Genomic DNA, 16,648 nt, shown 5'->3' on the forward strand with positions numbered 1-16,648 from the left:
TTACGCTTTCTTATGCCAAGCAGCAAACCTCGATACAATTGCCGTCTTACACTTCTTGCCATGGATTCCAAACACTTCCAGTTGTTTGCAGATTTGCAGAAAGCAGAGCTGACCTTTCAAAAGGCATGCGAGCAAATTGTGTTTTTCAACAAGCACCTCGACGATCTCCAAATCCGATACGACCGTGCCAATAAAGAAGGAAACAAATCATTCCGCTACAGCCTTCGTCTGAAGATAGCCGCCGGAGAAGGACTCAGAAATGCTTACTACGAATACGCCTGCAATAAAGCTGATGTCATCACCGCACTTCGACGCAAACTAATTGGACAAGATGCTCACTACGAAATAGACTCCGACATGGACAGTGAAGAGGACAACATGTAAAGTTCATCTGGCACCTCGCCTACATTCCACCAAAACGGCTCTTTTCAGAGCCACACAAGTCTTTCCGAAAAGGAACTTTGTAATCTGAAAGCATAGACAGAACACAAACGAACATGTATTTATCAAAGCACAACAATAAAGTCGCACACGCCAATAAAAATCAAAGAAACAAAACAGAAAAGATAAATACTTTATTACAGCAGAGTAGTCGAAGTGTATGGAAAGCCGCTATGAGAACTTATCTCGTTTAGTGCATTTTAAACACAGCAGAGTTGTGGTTTATAAGAAAAAAATTGTGGCCTATTAAAACTGTGCAAAGCCAAAGTACACAAACTAAAAGACGACTTAACAGCATATCCCTGCGTGTTTAAAAGTATCCATTGCGTGTATTGCTTTGACAAGTACGCAGACTTTTGCAGGAAATATAACTCATGTCAATGTGGGTGAAATTTTCAATATTTGGTTTTTTGAGACTACTTATAAAATATGCAGCGTTGAAAAAGCGTTATAGGCATTAATCTAGGTGCCAATTTAAAAGATCTGCAAAGAAATTTTCCCTTATTTTTCCAAGCCTATAAAGACATTTTTCGTGCCAATTAGATTGCACCGTTGTTTCTATCTGTTATCTGTAGCTGTTGCATCCATACAGCTGACACACCGGTTATCATTTGAAGGCACAGTTTTGGTTTGACCTGAGCAAATTGAAAATTGTAACATTTTCGTCAAATCATTGGTTTTTCATTGAGAGTTCATCGTATAAAAATGTAGTACAAAGAGGCCAATTTATTTTCATAATTAGGTGAAGTGTGTCCGGGTGCGCGAGAGACGGCATGGCGCTGGGGGATTAAAGGAAAATGGCGGCTAACTATTGTTTCCGCTGATCACCTTTTGTCATCAGTAAGTTTCCAACTGACTCTTTAAGAAGTTCTGTCAGGACTAATTCAGGGACGACGTGACGAGGAGTTAAACATCTTGCAAAGTGTCACTCAAACCTCATATAAACTGTTTGCTGGCTCTCAAGCTTGCATTACGCTTTCTTATGTCAAGCAGCAAACCTCGATACAATTGCCGTCTTACACTTCTTGCCATGGATTCCAAACACTTTCAGTTGTTTGCAGATTTGCAGAAAGCAGAGCTGACCTTTCAAAAGGCATGCGAGCAAATTGTCTTTTTCAACAAGCACCTCGACGATCTCCAAATCCGATACGACCGTGCCAACAAAAAAGGAAACAAATCATTCCGCTACAGCCTTCGTCTGAAGATAGCCGCCGGAGAAGGACTCAGAAATGCTTACTACGAATACGCCTGCAATAAAGCTGATGTCATCACCGCACTTCGATGCAAACTAATTGGACAAGATGCTCACTACGAAATAGACTCCGACATGGACAGTGAAGAGGACAACATGTAAAGTTCATCTGGCACCTCGCCTACATTCCACCAAAACGGCTCTTTTCAGAGCCACACAAGTCTTTCCGAAAAGGAACTTTGTAATCTGAAAGCATAGACAGAACACAAACGAACATGTATTTATCAAAGCACAACAATAAAGTCGCACACGCCAATAAAAATCAAAGAAACAAAACAGAAAAGATAAATACTTTATTACAGCAGAGTAGTCGAAGTGTATGGAAAGCCGCTATGAGAACTTATCTCGTTTAGTGCATTTTAAACACAGCAGAGTTGTGGTTTATAAGAAAAAAACTGTGGCCTATTAAAACTGTGCAAAGCCAAAGTACACAAACTAAAAGACGACTCAACAGCATATCCCTGCGTGTTTAGAAGTATCCATTGCGTGTATTGATTTGACAAGTACACAGACTTTTGCAGGAAATATAACTCATGTCAATGTGGATGAAATTTTCAATATTTGGTTTTGTGAGACTACTTATGAAATATGCAGCGTTGAAAAAGCGTTATAGGCCTTAATCTAGGTGCCAATTTAAAAGATCTGCAAAGAAATTTTGCCTTATTTCTCCAAGAAATTTGCCTGCCTATAAAGACATTTTTCGTGCCAATTAGATTGCACCGTTGTTTCTATCTGTTATCTGTAGCTGTTGCATCCATACAGCTGACACACCGGTTATCATTTGAAGGCACAGTTTTGGTTTGACCTGAGCAAATTGAAAATTGTAACATTTTCGTCAAATCATTAGTTTTTCATTGAGAGTTCATCGTATAGAAATGTAGTACAAAGAGGCCAATTTATTTTCATAATTAGGTGAAGTGTGTCCGGGTGCGCGAGAGACGGCATGGCGCTGGGGGATTAAAGGAAAATGGCGGCTAACCATTGTTTCCGCTGATCACCTTTTGTCATCAGTAAGTTTCCAACTGACTCTTTAAGAAGTTCTGTCAGGACTAACTCAGTGACGACGTAGCGAAGAGTTAAACATCTTGCAAAGTGTCACTCAAACCTCATATAAATTGTTTGCTGGCTCTCAAGCTTGCATTACGCTTTCTTATGCCAAGCAGCAAACCTCGATACAATTGCCGTCTTACACTTCTTGCCATGGATTCCAAACACTTCCAGTTGTTTGCAGATTTGCAGAAAGCAGAGCTGACCTTTCAAAAGGCATGCGAGCAAATTGTGTTTTTCAACAAGCACCTCGACAATCTCCAAATCCGATACGACCGTGCCAACAAAGAAGGAAACAAATCATTCCGCTACAGCCTTCGTCTGAAGATAGCCGCCGGAGAAGGACTCAGAAATGCTTACTACGAATACGCCTGCAATAAAGCTGATGTCATCACCGCACTTCGATGCAAACTAATTGGACAAGATGCTCACTACGAAATAGACTCCGACATGTACAGTGAATAGGACAACATGTAAAGTTCATCTGGCACCTCGCCTACATTCCACCAAAACGGCTCTTTTCAGAGCCACACAATTCTTTCCGAAAAGGAACTTTGTAATCTGAAAGCATAGACAGAACACAAACGAACATGTATTTATCAAAGCACAACAATAAAGTCGCACACGCCAATAAAAATCAAAGAAACAAAACAGAAAAGATAAATACTTTATTACAGCAGAGTAGTCGAACTGTATGGAAAGCCGCTATGAGAACTTATCTCGTTTAGTGCATTTTAAACACAGCAGAGTTGTGGTTTATAAAAAAAAAACTGTGGCCTATTAAAACTGTGCAAAGCCAAAGTACACAAACTAAAAGACGACTCAACAGCATATCCCTGCGTGTTTAAAAGTATCCATTGCGTGTATTGCTTTGACAAGTACGCAGACTTTTGCAGGAAATATAACTCATGTCAATGTGGGTGAAATTTTCAATATTTGGTTTTGTGAGACTACTTATAAAATATGCAGCGTTGAAAAAGCGTTATAGGCATTAATCTAGGTGCCAATTTAAAAGATCTGCAAAGAAATTTTCCCTTATTTTTCCAAGCCTATAAAGACATTTTTCGTGCCAATTAGATTGCACCGTTGTTTCTATCTGTTATCTGTAGCTGTTGCATCCATACAGCTGACACACCGGTTATCATTTGAAGGCACAGTTTTGGTTTGACCTGAGCAAATTGAAAATTGTAACATTTTCGTCAAATCATTGGTTTTTCATTGAGAGTTCATCGTATAGAAATGTAGTACAAAGAGGCCAATTTATTTTCATAATTAGGTGAAGTGTGTCCGGGTGCGCGAGAGACGGCATGGCGCTGGGGGATTAAAGGAAAATGGCGGCTAACCATTGTTTCCGCTGATCACCTTTTGTCATCAGTAAGTTTCCAACTGACTCTTTAAGAAGTTCTGTCAGGACTAACTCAGTGACGACGTGACGAGGAGTTAAACATCTTGCAAAGTGTCACTCAAACCTCATATAAATAATTTGCTGGCTCTCAAGCTTGCATTACGCTTTCTTATGTCAAGCAGCAAACCTCGATACAATTGCCGTCTTACACTTCTTGCCATGGATTCCAAATACTTTCAGTTGTTTGCAGATTTGCAGAAAGCAGAGCTGACCTTTCAAAAGGCATGCGAGCAAATTGTCTTTTTCAACAAGCACCTCGACGATCTACAAATCCGATACGACCGTGCCAATAAAGAAGGAAACAAATCATTCCGCTACAGCCTTCGTCTGAAGATAGCCGCCGGAGAAGGACTCAGAAATGCTTACTACGAATACGCCTGCAATAAAGCTGATGTCATCACCGCACTTCGATGCAAACTAATTGGACAAGATGCTCACTACGAAATAGACTCCGACATGGACAGTGAATAGGACAACATGTAAAGTTCATCTGGCACCTCGCCTACATTCCACCAAAACGGCTCTTTTCAGAGCCACACAATTCTTTCCGAAAAGGAACTTTGTAATCTGAAAGCATAGACAGAACACAAACGAACATGTATTTATCAAAGCACAACAATAAAGTCGCACACGCCAATAAAAATCAAAGAAACAAAACAGAAAAGATAAATACTTTATTACAGCAGAGTAGTCGAACTGTATGAAAAGCCGCTATGAGAACTTATCTCGTTTAGTGCATTTTAAACACAGCAGAGTTGTGGTTTATAAAAAAAAACTGTGGCCTATTAAAACTGTGCAAAGCCAAAGTACACAAACTAAAAGACGACTCAACAGCATATCCCTGCGTGTTTAAAAGTATCCATTGCGTGTATTGCTTTGACAATTACGCAGACTTTTGCAGGAAATATAACTCATGTCAATGTGGGTGAAATTTTCAATATTTGGTTTTGTGAGACTACTTATAAAATATGCAACGTTGAAAAAGCGTTATAGGCATTAATCTAGGTGCCAATTTAAAAGATCTGCAAAGAAATTTTCCCTTATTTTTCCAAGCCTATAAAGACATTTTTCGTGCCAATTAGATTGCACCGTTGTTTCTATCTGTTATCTGTAGCTGTTGCATCCATACAGCTGACACACCGATTATCATTTGAAGGCACAGTTTTGGTTTGACCTGAGCAAATTGAAAATTGTAACATTTTCGTCAAATCATTGGTTTTTCATTGAGAGTTCATCGTATAGAAATGTAGTACAAAGAGGCCAATTTATTTTCATAATTAGGTGAAGTGTGTCCGGGTGCGCGAGAGACGGCATGGCGCTGGGGGATTAAAGGAAAATGGCGGCTAACTATTGTTTCCGCTGATCACCTTTTGTCATCAGTAAGTTTCCAACTGACTCTTTAAGAAGTTCTGTCAGGACTAACTCAGTGACGACGTGACGAGGAGTTAAACATCTTGCAAAGTGTCACTCAAACCTCATATAAATTGTTTGCTGGCTCTCAAGCTTGCATTACGCTTTCTTATGTCAAGCAGCAAACCTCGATACAATTGCCGTCTTACACTTCTTGCCATGGATTCCAAACACTTTCAGTTGTTTGCAGATTTGCAGAAAGCAGAGCTGACCTTTCAAAAGGCATGCGAGCAAATTGTGTTTTTCAACAAGCACCTCGACAATCTCCAAATCCGATACGACCGTGCCAACAAAGAAGGAAACAAATCATTCCGCTACAGCCTTCGTCTGAAGATAGCCGCCGGAGAAGGACTCAGAAATGCTTACTACGAATACGCCTGCAATAAAGCTGATGTCATCACCGCACTTCGATGCAAACTAATTGGACAAGATGCTCACTACGAAATAGACTCCGACATGTACAGTGAATAGGACAACATGTAAAGTTCATCTGGCACCTCGCCTACATTCCACCAAAACGGCTCTTTTCAGAGCCACACAATTCTTTCCGAAAAGGAACTTTGTAATCTGAAAGCATAGACAGAACACAAACGAACATGTATTTATCAAAGCACAACAATAAAGTCGCACACGCCAATAAAAATCAAAGAAACAAAACAGAAAAGATAAATACTTTATTACAGCAGAGTAGTCGAACTGTATGGAAAGCCGCTATGAGAACTTATCTCGTTTAGTGCATTTTAAACACAGCAGAGTTGTGGTTTATAAGAAAAAAACTGTGGCCTATTAAAACTGTGCAAAGCCAAAGTACACAAACTAAAAGACGACTCAACAGCATATCCCTGCGTGTTTAAAAGTATCCATTGCGTGTATTGCTTTGACAAGTACGCAGACTTTTGCAGGAAATATAACTCATGTCAATGTGGGTGAAATTTTCAATATTTGGTTTTGTGAGACTACTTATAAAATATGCAGCGTTGAAAAAGCGTTATAGGCATTAATCTAGGTGCCAATTTAAAAGATCTGCAAAGAAATTTTCCCTTATTTTTCCAAGCCTATAAAGACATTTTTCGTGCCAATTAGATTGCACCGTTGTTTCTATCTGTTATCTGTAGCTGTTGCATCCATACAGCTGACACACCGGTTATCATTTGAAGGCACAGTTTTGGTTTGACCTGAGCAAATTGAAAATTGTAACATTTTCGTCAAATCATTAGTTTTTCATTGAGAGTTCATCGTATAGAAATGTAGTACAAATAGGCCAATTTATTTTCATAATTAGGTGAAGTGTGTCCGGGTGCGCGAGAGACGGCATGGCGCTGGGGGATTAAAGGAAAATGGCGGCTAACCATTGTTTCCGCTGATCACCTTTTGTCATCAGTAAGTTTCCAACTGACTCTTTAAGAAGTTCTGTCAGGACTAACTCAGTGACGACGTAGCGAAGAGTTAAACATCTTGCAAAGTGTCACTCAAACCTCATATAAATTGTTTGCTGGCTCTCAAGCTTGCATTACGCTTTCTTATGTCAAGCAGCAAACCTCGATACAATTGCCGTCTTACACTTCTTGCCATGGATTCCAAATACTTTCAGTTGTTTGCAGATTTGCAGAAAGCAGAGCTGACCTTTCAAAAGGCATGCGAGCAAATTGTCTTTTTCAACAAGCACCTCGACGATCTACAAATCCGATACGACCGTGCCAATAAAGAAGGAAACAAATCATTCCGCTACAGCCTTCGTCTGAAGATAGCCGCCGGAGAAGGACTCAGAAATGCTTACTACGAATACGCCTGCAATAAAGCTGATGTCATCACCGCACTTCGATGCAAACTAATTGGACAAGATGCTCACTACGAAATAGACTCCGACATGGACAGTGAATAGGACAACATGTAAAGTTCATCTGGCACCTCGCCTACATTCCACCAAAACGGCTCTTTTCAGAGCCACACAATTCTTTCCGAAAAGGAACTTTGTAATCTGAAAGCATAGACAGAACACAAACGAACATGTATTTATCAAAGCACAACAATAAAGTCGCACACGCCAATAAAAATCAAAGAAACAAAACAGAAAAGATAAATACTTTATTACAGCAGAGTAGTCGAACTGTATGAAAAGCCGCTATGAGAACTTATCTCGTTTAGTGCATTTTAAACACAGCAGAGTTGTGGTTTATAAAAAAAAAAAACTGTGGCCTATTAAAACTGTGCAAAGCCAAAGTACACAAACTAAAAGACGACTCAACAGCATATCCCTGCGTGTTTAAAAGTATCCATTGCGTGTATTGCTTTGACAATTACGCAGACTTTTGCAGGAAATATAACTCATGTCAATGTGGGTGAAATTTTCAATATTTGGTTTTGTGAGACTACTTATAAAATATGCAACGTTGAAAAAGCGTTATAGGCATTAATCTAGGTGCCAATTTAAAAGATCTGCAAAGAAATTTTCCCTTATTTTTCCAAGCCTATAAAGACATTTTTCGTGCCAATTAGATTGCACCGTTGTTTCTATCTGTTATCTGTAGCTGTTGCATCCATACAGCTGACACACCGATTATCATTTGAAGGCACAGTTTTGGTTTGACCTGAGCAAATTGAAAATTGTAACATTTTCGTCAAATCATTGGTTTTTCATTGAGAGTTCATCGTATAGAAATGTAGTACAAAGAGGCCAATTTATTTTCATAATTAGGTGAAGTGTGTCCGGGTGCGCGAGAGACGGCATGGCGCTGGGAGATTAAAGGAAAATGGCGGCTAACTATTGTTTCCGCTGATCACCTTTTGTCATCAGTAAGTTTCCAACTGACTCTTTAAGAAGTTCTGTCAGGACTAACTCAGTGACGACGTGACGAGGAGTTAAACATCTTGCAAAGTGTCACTCAAACCTCATATAAATTGTTTGCTGGCTCTCAAGCTTGCATTACGCTTTCTTATGTCAAGCAGCAAACCTCGATACAATTGCCGTCTTACACTTCTTGCCATGGATTCCAAACACTTTCAGTTGTTTGCAGATTTGCAGAAAGCAGAGCTGACCTTTCAAAAGGCATGCGAGCAAATTGTCTTTTTCAACAAGCACCTCGACGATCTCCAAATCCGATACGACCGTGCCAACAAAAAAGGAAACAAATCATTCCGCTACAGCCTTCGTCTGAAGATAGCCGCCGGAGAAGGACTCAGAAATGCTTACTACGAATACGCCTGCAATAAAGCTGATGTCATCACCGCACTTCGATGCAAACTAATTGGACAAGATGCTCACTACGAAATAGACTCCGACATGGACAGTGAAGAGGACAACATGTAAAGTTCATCTGGCACCTCGCCTACATTCCACCAAAACGGCTCTTTTCAGAGCCACACAAGTCTTTCCGAAAAGGAACTTTGTAATCTGAAAGCATAGACAGAACACAAACGAACATGTATTTATCAAAGCACAACAATAAAGTCGCACACGCCAATAAAAATCAAAGAAACAAAACAGAAAAGATAAATACTTTATTACAGCAGAGTAGTCGAAGTGTATGGAAAGCCGCTATGAGAACTTATCTCGTTTAGTGCATTTTAAACACAGCAGAGTTGTGGTTTATAAGAAAAAAACTGTGGCCTATTGAAACTGTGCAAAGCCAAAGTACACAAACTAAAAGACGACTCAACAGCATATCCCTGCGTGTTTAGAAGTATCCATTGCGTGTATTGATTTGACAAGTACACAGACTTTTGCAGGAAATATAACTCATGTCAATGTGGATGAAATTTTCAATATTTGGTTTTGTGAGACTACTTATGAAATATGCAGCGTTGAAAAAGCGTTATAGGCCTTAATCTAGGTGCCAATTTAAAAGATCTGCAAAGAAATTTTGTCTTATTTCTCCAAGAAATTTGCCTGCCTATAAAGACATTTTTCGTGCCAATTAGATTGCACCGTTGTTTCTATCTGTTATCTGTAGCTGTTGCATCCATACAGCTGACACACCGGTTATCATTTGAAGGCACAGTTTTGGTTTGACCTGAGCAAATTGAAAATTGTAACATTTTCGTCAAATCATTAGTTTTTCATTGAGAGTTCATCGTATAGAAATGTAGTACAAATAGGCCAATTTATTTTCATAATTAGGTGAAGTGTGTCCGGGTGCGCGAGAGACGGCATGGCGCTGGGGGATTAAAGGAAAATGGCGGCTAACCATTGTTTCCGCTGATCACCTTTTGTCATCAGTAAGTTTCCAACTGACTCTTTAAGAAGTTCTGTCAGGACTAACTCAGTGACGACGTAGCGAAGAGTTAAACATCTTGCAAAGTGTCACTCAAACCTCATATAAATTGTTTGCTGGCTCTCAAGCTTGCATTACGCTTTCTTATGTCAAGCAGCAAACCTCGATACAATTGCCGTCTTACACTTCTTGCCATGGATTCCAAACACTTCCAGTTGTTTGCAGATTTGCGGAAACCAGAGCTGACCTTTCAAAAGGCATGCGAGCAAATTGTGTTTTTCAACAAGCACCTCGACGATCTCCAAATCCGATACGACCGTGCCAATAAAGAAGGAAACAAATCATTCCGCTACAGCCTTCGTCTGAAGATAGCCGCCGGAGAAGGACTCAGAAATGCTTACTACGAATACGCCTGCAATAAAGCTGATGTCATCACCGCACTTCGACGCAAACTAATTGGACAAGATGCTCACTACGAAATAGACTCCGACATGGACAGTGAAGAGGACAACATGTAAAGTTCATCTGGCACCTCGCCTACATTCCACCAAAACGGCTCTTTTCAGAGCCACAGAAGTCTTTCCGAAAAAAAACTTTGTAATCTGAAAGCATAGACAGAACACAAACGAACATGTATTTATCAAAGCACAACAATAAAGTCGCACACGCCAATAAAAATCAAAGAAACAAAACAGAAAAGATAAATACTTTATTACAGCAGAGTAGTCGAAGTGTATGGAAAGCCGCTATGAGAACTTATCTCGTTTAGTGCATTTTAAACACAGCAGAGTTGTGGTTTATAAGAAAAAAATTGTGGCCTATTAAAACTGTGCAAAGCCAAAGTACACAAACTAAAAGACGACTCAACAGCATATCCCTGCGTGTTTAGAAGTATCAATTGCGTGTATTGCTTTGACAAGTACACAGACTTTTGCAGGAAATATAACTCATGTCAATGTGGGTGAAATTTTCAATATTTGGTTTTGTGAGACTACTTATAAAATATGCAGCGTTGAAAAAGCGTTATAGGCATTAATCTAGGTGCCAATTTAAAAGATCTGGAAAGAAAGTTTCCCTTATTTTTCCAAGCCTATAAAGACATTTTTCGTGCCAATTAGATTGCACCGTTGTTTCTATCTGTTATCTGTAGCTGTTGCATCCATACAGCTGACACACCGGTTATCATTTGAAGGCACAGTTTTGGTTTGACCTGAGCAAATTGAAAATTGTAACATTTTCGTCAAATCATTGGTTTTTCATTGAGAGTTCATCGTATAGAAATGTAGTACAAAGAGGCCAATTTATTTTCATAATTAGGTGAAGTGTGTCCGGGTGCGCGAGAGACGGCATGGCGCTGGGGGATTAAAGGAAAATGGCGGCTAACTATTGTTTCCGCTGATCACCTTTTGTCATCAGTAAGTTTCCAACTGACTCTTTAAGAAGTTCTGTCAGGACTAACTCAGTGACGACGTGACGAGGAGTTAAACATCTTGCAAAGTGTCACTCAAACCTCATATAAATTGTTTGCTGGCTCTCAAGCTTGCATTACGCTTTCTTATGTCAAGCAGCAAACCTCGATACAATTGCCGTCTTACACTTCTTGCCATGGATTCCAAACACTTTCAGTTGTTTGCAGATTTGCAGAAAGCAGAGCTGACCTTTCAAAAGGCATGCGAGCAAATTGTGTTTTTCAACAAGCACCTCGACGATCTCCAAATCCGATACGACCGTGCCAACAAAAAAGGAAACAAATCATTCCGCTACAGCCTTCGTCTGAAGATAGCCGCCGGAGAAGGACTCAGAAATGCTTACTACGAATACGCCTGCAATAAAGCTGATGTCATCACCGCACTTCGATGCAAACTAATTGGACAAGATGCTCACTACGAAATAGACTCCGACATGGACAGTGAAGAGGACAACATGTAAAGTTCATCTGGCACCTCGCCTACATTCCACCAAAACGGCTCTTTTCAGAGCCACACAAGTCTTTCCGAAAAGGAACTTTGTAATCTGAAAGCATAGACAGAACACAAACGAACATGTATTTATCAAAGCACAACAATAAAGTCGCACACGCCAATAAAAATCAAAGAAACAAAACAGAAAAGATAAATACTTTATTACAGCAGAGTAGTCGAAGTGTATGGAAAGCCGCTATGAGAACTTATCTCGTTTAGTGCATTTTAAACACAGCAGAGTTGTGGTTTATAAGAAAAAAACTGTGGCCTATTAAAACTGTGCAAAGCCAAAGTACACAAACTAAAAGACGACTCAACAGCATATCCCTGCGTGTTTAGAAGTATCCATTGCGTGTATTGATTTGACAAGTACACAGACTTTTGCAGGAAATATAACTCATGTCAATGTGGATGAAATTTTCAATATTTGGTTTTGTGAGACTACTTATGAAATATGCAGCGTTGAAAAAGCGTTATAGGCCTTAATCTAGGTGCCAATTTAAAAGATCTGCAAAGAAATTTTGTCTTATTTCTCCAAGAAATTTGCCTGCCTATAAAGACATTTTTCGTGCCAATTAGATTGCACCGTTGTTTCTATCTGTTATCTGTAGCTGTTGCATCCATACAGCTGACACACCGGTTATCATTTGAAGGCACAGTTTTGGTTTGACCTGAGCAAATTGAAAATTGTAACATTTTCGTCAAATCATTAGTTTTTCATTGAGAGTTCATCGTATAGAAATGTAGTACAAATAGGCCAATTTATTTTCATAATTAGGTGAAGTGTGTCCGGGTGCGCGAGAGACGGCATGGCGCTGGGGGATTAAAGGAAAATGGCGGCTAACTATTGTTTCCGCTGATCACCTTTTGTCATCAGTAAGTTTCCAACTGACTCTTTAAGAAGTTCTGTCAGGACTAACTCAGTGACGACGTAGCGAAGAGTTAAACATCTTGCAAAGTGTCACTCAAACCTCATATAAATTGTTTGCTGGCTCTCAAGCTTGCATTACGCTTTCTTATGTCAAGCAGCAAACCTCGATACAATTGCCGTCTTACACTTCTTGCCATGGATTCCAAACACTTCCAGTTGTTTGCAGATTTGCGGAAACCAGAGCTGACCTTTCAAAAGGCATGCGAGCAAATTGTGTTTTTCAACAAGCACCTCGACGATCTCCAAATCCGATACGACCGTGCCAATAAAGAAGGAAACAAATCATTCCGCTACAGCCTTCGTCTGAAGATAGCCGCCGGAGAAGGACTCAGAAATGCTTACTACGAATACGCCTGCAATAAAGCTGATGTCATCACCGCACTTCGACGCAAACTAATTGGACAAGATGCTCACTACGAAATAGACTCCGACATGGACAGTGAAGAGGACAACATGTAAAGTTCATCTGGCACCTCGCCTACATTCCACCAAAACGGCTCTTTTCAGAGCCACACAAGTCTTTCCGAAAAAAAACTTTGTAATCTGAAAGCATAGACAGAACACAAACGAACATGTATTTATCAAAGCACAACAATAAAGTCGCACACGCCAATAAAAATCAAAGAAACAAAACAGAAAAGATAAATACTTTATTACAGCAGAGTAGTCGAAGTGTATGGAAAGCCGCTATGAGAACTTATCTCGTTTAGTGCATTTTAAACACAGCAGAGTTGTGGTTTATAAGAAAAAAATTGTGGCCTATTAAAACTGTGCAAAGCCAAAGTACACAAACTAAAAGACGACTCAACAGCATATCCCTGCGTGTTTAGAAGTATCAATTGCGTGTATTGCTTTGACAAGTACACAGACTTTTGCAGGAAATATAACTCATGTCAATGTGGGTGAAATTTTCAATATTTGGTTTTGTGAGACTACTTATAAAATATGCAGCGTTGAAAAAGCGTTATAGGCATTAATCTAGGTGCCAATTTAAAAGATCTGGAAAGAAAGTTTCCCTTATTTTTCCAAGCCTATAAAGACATTTTTCGTGCCAATTAGATTGCACCGTTGTTTCTATCTGTTATCTGTAGCTGTTGCATCCATACAGCTGACACACCGGTTATCATTTGAAGGCACAGTTTTGGTTTGACCTGAGCAAATTGAAAATTGTAACATTTTCGTCAAATCATTGGTTTTTCATTGAGAGTTCATCGTATAGAAATGTAGTACAAAGAGGCCAATTTATTTTCATAATTAGGTGAAGTGTGTCCGGGTGCGCGAGAGACGGCATGGCGCTGGGGGATTAAAGGAAAATGGCGGCTAACTATTGTTTCCGCTGATCACCTTTTGTCATCAGTAAGTTTCCAACTGACTCTTTAAGAAGTTCTGTCAGGACTAACTCAGTGACGACGTGACGAGGAGTTAAACATCTTGCAAAGTGTCACTCAAACCTCATATAAATTGTTTGCTGGCTCTCAAGCTTGCATTACGCTTTCTTATGTCAAGCAGCAAACCTCGATACAATTGCCGTCTTACACTTCTTGCCATGGATTCCAAACACTTTCAGTTGTTTGCAGATTTGCAGAAAGCAGAGCTGACCTTTCAAAAGGCATGCGAGCAAATTGTGTTTTTCAACAAGCACCTCGACGATCTCCAAATCCGATACGACCGTGCCAACAAAGAAGGAAACAAATCATTCCGCTACAGCCTTCGTCTGAAGATAGCCGCCGGAGAAGGACTCAGAAATGCTTACTACGAATACGCCTGCAATAAAGCTGATGTCATCACCGCACTTCGATGCAAACTAATTGGACAAGATGCTCACTACGAAATAGACTCCGACATGGACAGTGAAGAGGACAACATGTAAAGTTCATCTGGCACCTCGCCTACATTCCACCAAAACGGCTCTTTTCAGAGCCACACAAGTCTTTCCGAAAAGGAACTTTGTAATCTGAAAGCATAGACAGAACACAAACGAACATGTATTTATCAAAGCACAACAATAAAGTCGCACACGCCAATAAAAATCAAAGAAACAAAACAGAAAAGATAAATACTTTATTACAGCAGAGTAGTCGAAGTGTATGGAAAGCCGCTATGAGAACTTATCTCGTTTAGTGCATTTTAAACACAGCAGAGTTGTGGTTTATAAGAAAAAAACTGTGGCCTATTAAAACTGTGCAAAGCCAAAGTACACAAACTAAAAGACGACTCAACAGCATATCCCTGCGTGTTTAGAAGTATCCATTGCGTGTATTGATTTGACAAGTACACAGACTTTTGCAGGAAATATAACTCATGTCAATGTGGATGAAATTTTCAATATTTGGTTTTGTGAGACTACTTATGAAATATGCAGCGTTGAAAAAGCGTTATAGGCCTTAATCTAGGTGCCAATTTAAAAGATCTGCAAAGAAATTTTGTCTTATTTCTCCAAGAAATTTGCCTGCCTATAAAGACATTTTTCGTGCCAATTAGATTGCACCGTTGTTTCTATCTGTTATCTGTAGCTGTTGCATCCATACAGCTGACACACCGGTTATCATTTGAAGGCACAGTTTTGGTTTGACCTGAGCAAATTGAAAATTGTAACATTTTCGTCAAATCATTAGTTTTTCATTGAGAGTTCATCGTATAGAAATGTAGTACAAATAGGCCAATTTATTTTCATAATTAGGTAAAGTGTGTCCGGGTGCGCGAGAGACGGCATGGCGCTGGGGGATTAAAGGAAAATGGCGGCTAACCATTGTTTCCGCTGATCACCTTTTGTCATCAGTAAGTTTCCAACTGACTCTTTAAGAAGTTCTGTCAGGACTAACTCAGTGACGACGTAGCGAAGAGTTAAACATCTTGCAAAGTGTCACTCAAACCTCATATAAATTGTTTGCTGGCTCTCAAGCTTGCATTACGCTTTCTTATGTCAAGCAGCAAACCTCCATACAATTGCCGTCTTACACTTCTTGCCATGGATTCCAAACACTTTCAGTTGTTTGCAGATTTGCAGAAAGCAGAGCTGACCTTTCAAAAGGCATGCGAGCAAATTGTCTTTTTCAACAAGCACCTCGACGATCTCCAAATCCGATACGACCGTGCCAACAAAAAAGGAAACAAATCATTCCGCTACAGCCTTCGTCTGAAGATAGCCGCCGGAGAAGGACTCAGAAATGCTTACTACGAATACGCCTGCAATAAAGCTGATGTCATCACCGCACTTCGATGCAAACTAATTGGACAAGATGCTCACTACGAAATAGACTCCGACATGGACAGTGAAGAGGACAACATGTAAAGTTCATCTGGCACCTCGCCTACATTCCACCAAAACGGCTCTTTTCAGAGCCACACAAGTCTTTCCGAAAAGGAACTTTGTAATCTGAAAGCATAGACAGAACACAAACGAACATGTATTTATCAAAGCACAACAATAAAGTCGCACACGCCAATAAAAATCAAAGAAACAAAACAGAAAAGATAAATACTTTATTACAGCAGAGTAGTCGAAGTGTATGGAAAGCCGCTATGAGAACTTATCTCGTTTAGTGCATTTTAAACACAGCAGAGTTGTGGTTTATAAGAAAAAAACTGTGGCCTATTAAAACTGTGCAAAGCCAAAGTACACAAACTAAAAGACGACTCAACAGCATATCCCTGCGTGTTTAGAAGTATCCATTGCGTGTATTGATTTGACAAGTACACAGACTTTTGCAGGAAATATAACTCATGTCAATGTGGATGAAATTTTCAATATTTGGTTTTGTGAGACTACTTATGAAATATGCAGCGTTGAAAAAGCGTTATAGGCCTTAATCTAGGTGCCAATTTAAAAGATCTGCAAAGAAATTTTGTCTTATTTCTCCAAGAAATTTGCCTGCCTATAAAGACATTTTTCGTGCCAATTAGATTGCACCGTTGTTTCTATCTGTTATCTGTAGCTGTTGCATCCATACAGCTGACACACCGGTTATCATTTGAAGGCACAGTTTTGGT

The sequence above is a fragment of the Liolophura sinensis genome, chromosome 10, assembly GCF_032854445.1.
Source record: "Liolophura sinensis isolate JHLJ2023 chromosome 10, CUHK_Ljap_v2, whole genome shotgun sequence".
Classification (NCBI taxonomy): domain Eukaryota; kingdom Metazoa; phylum Mollusca; class Polyplacophora; order Chitonida; family Chitonidae; genus Liolophura; species Liolophura sinensis.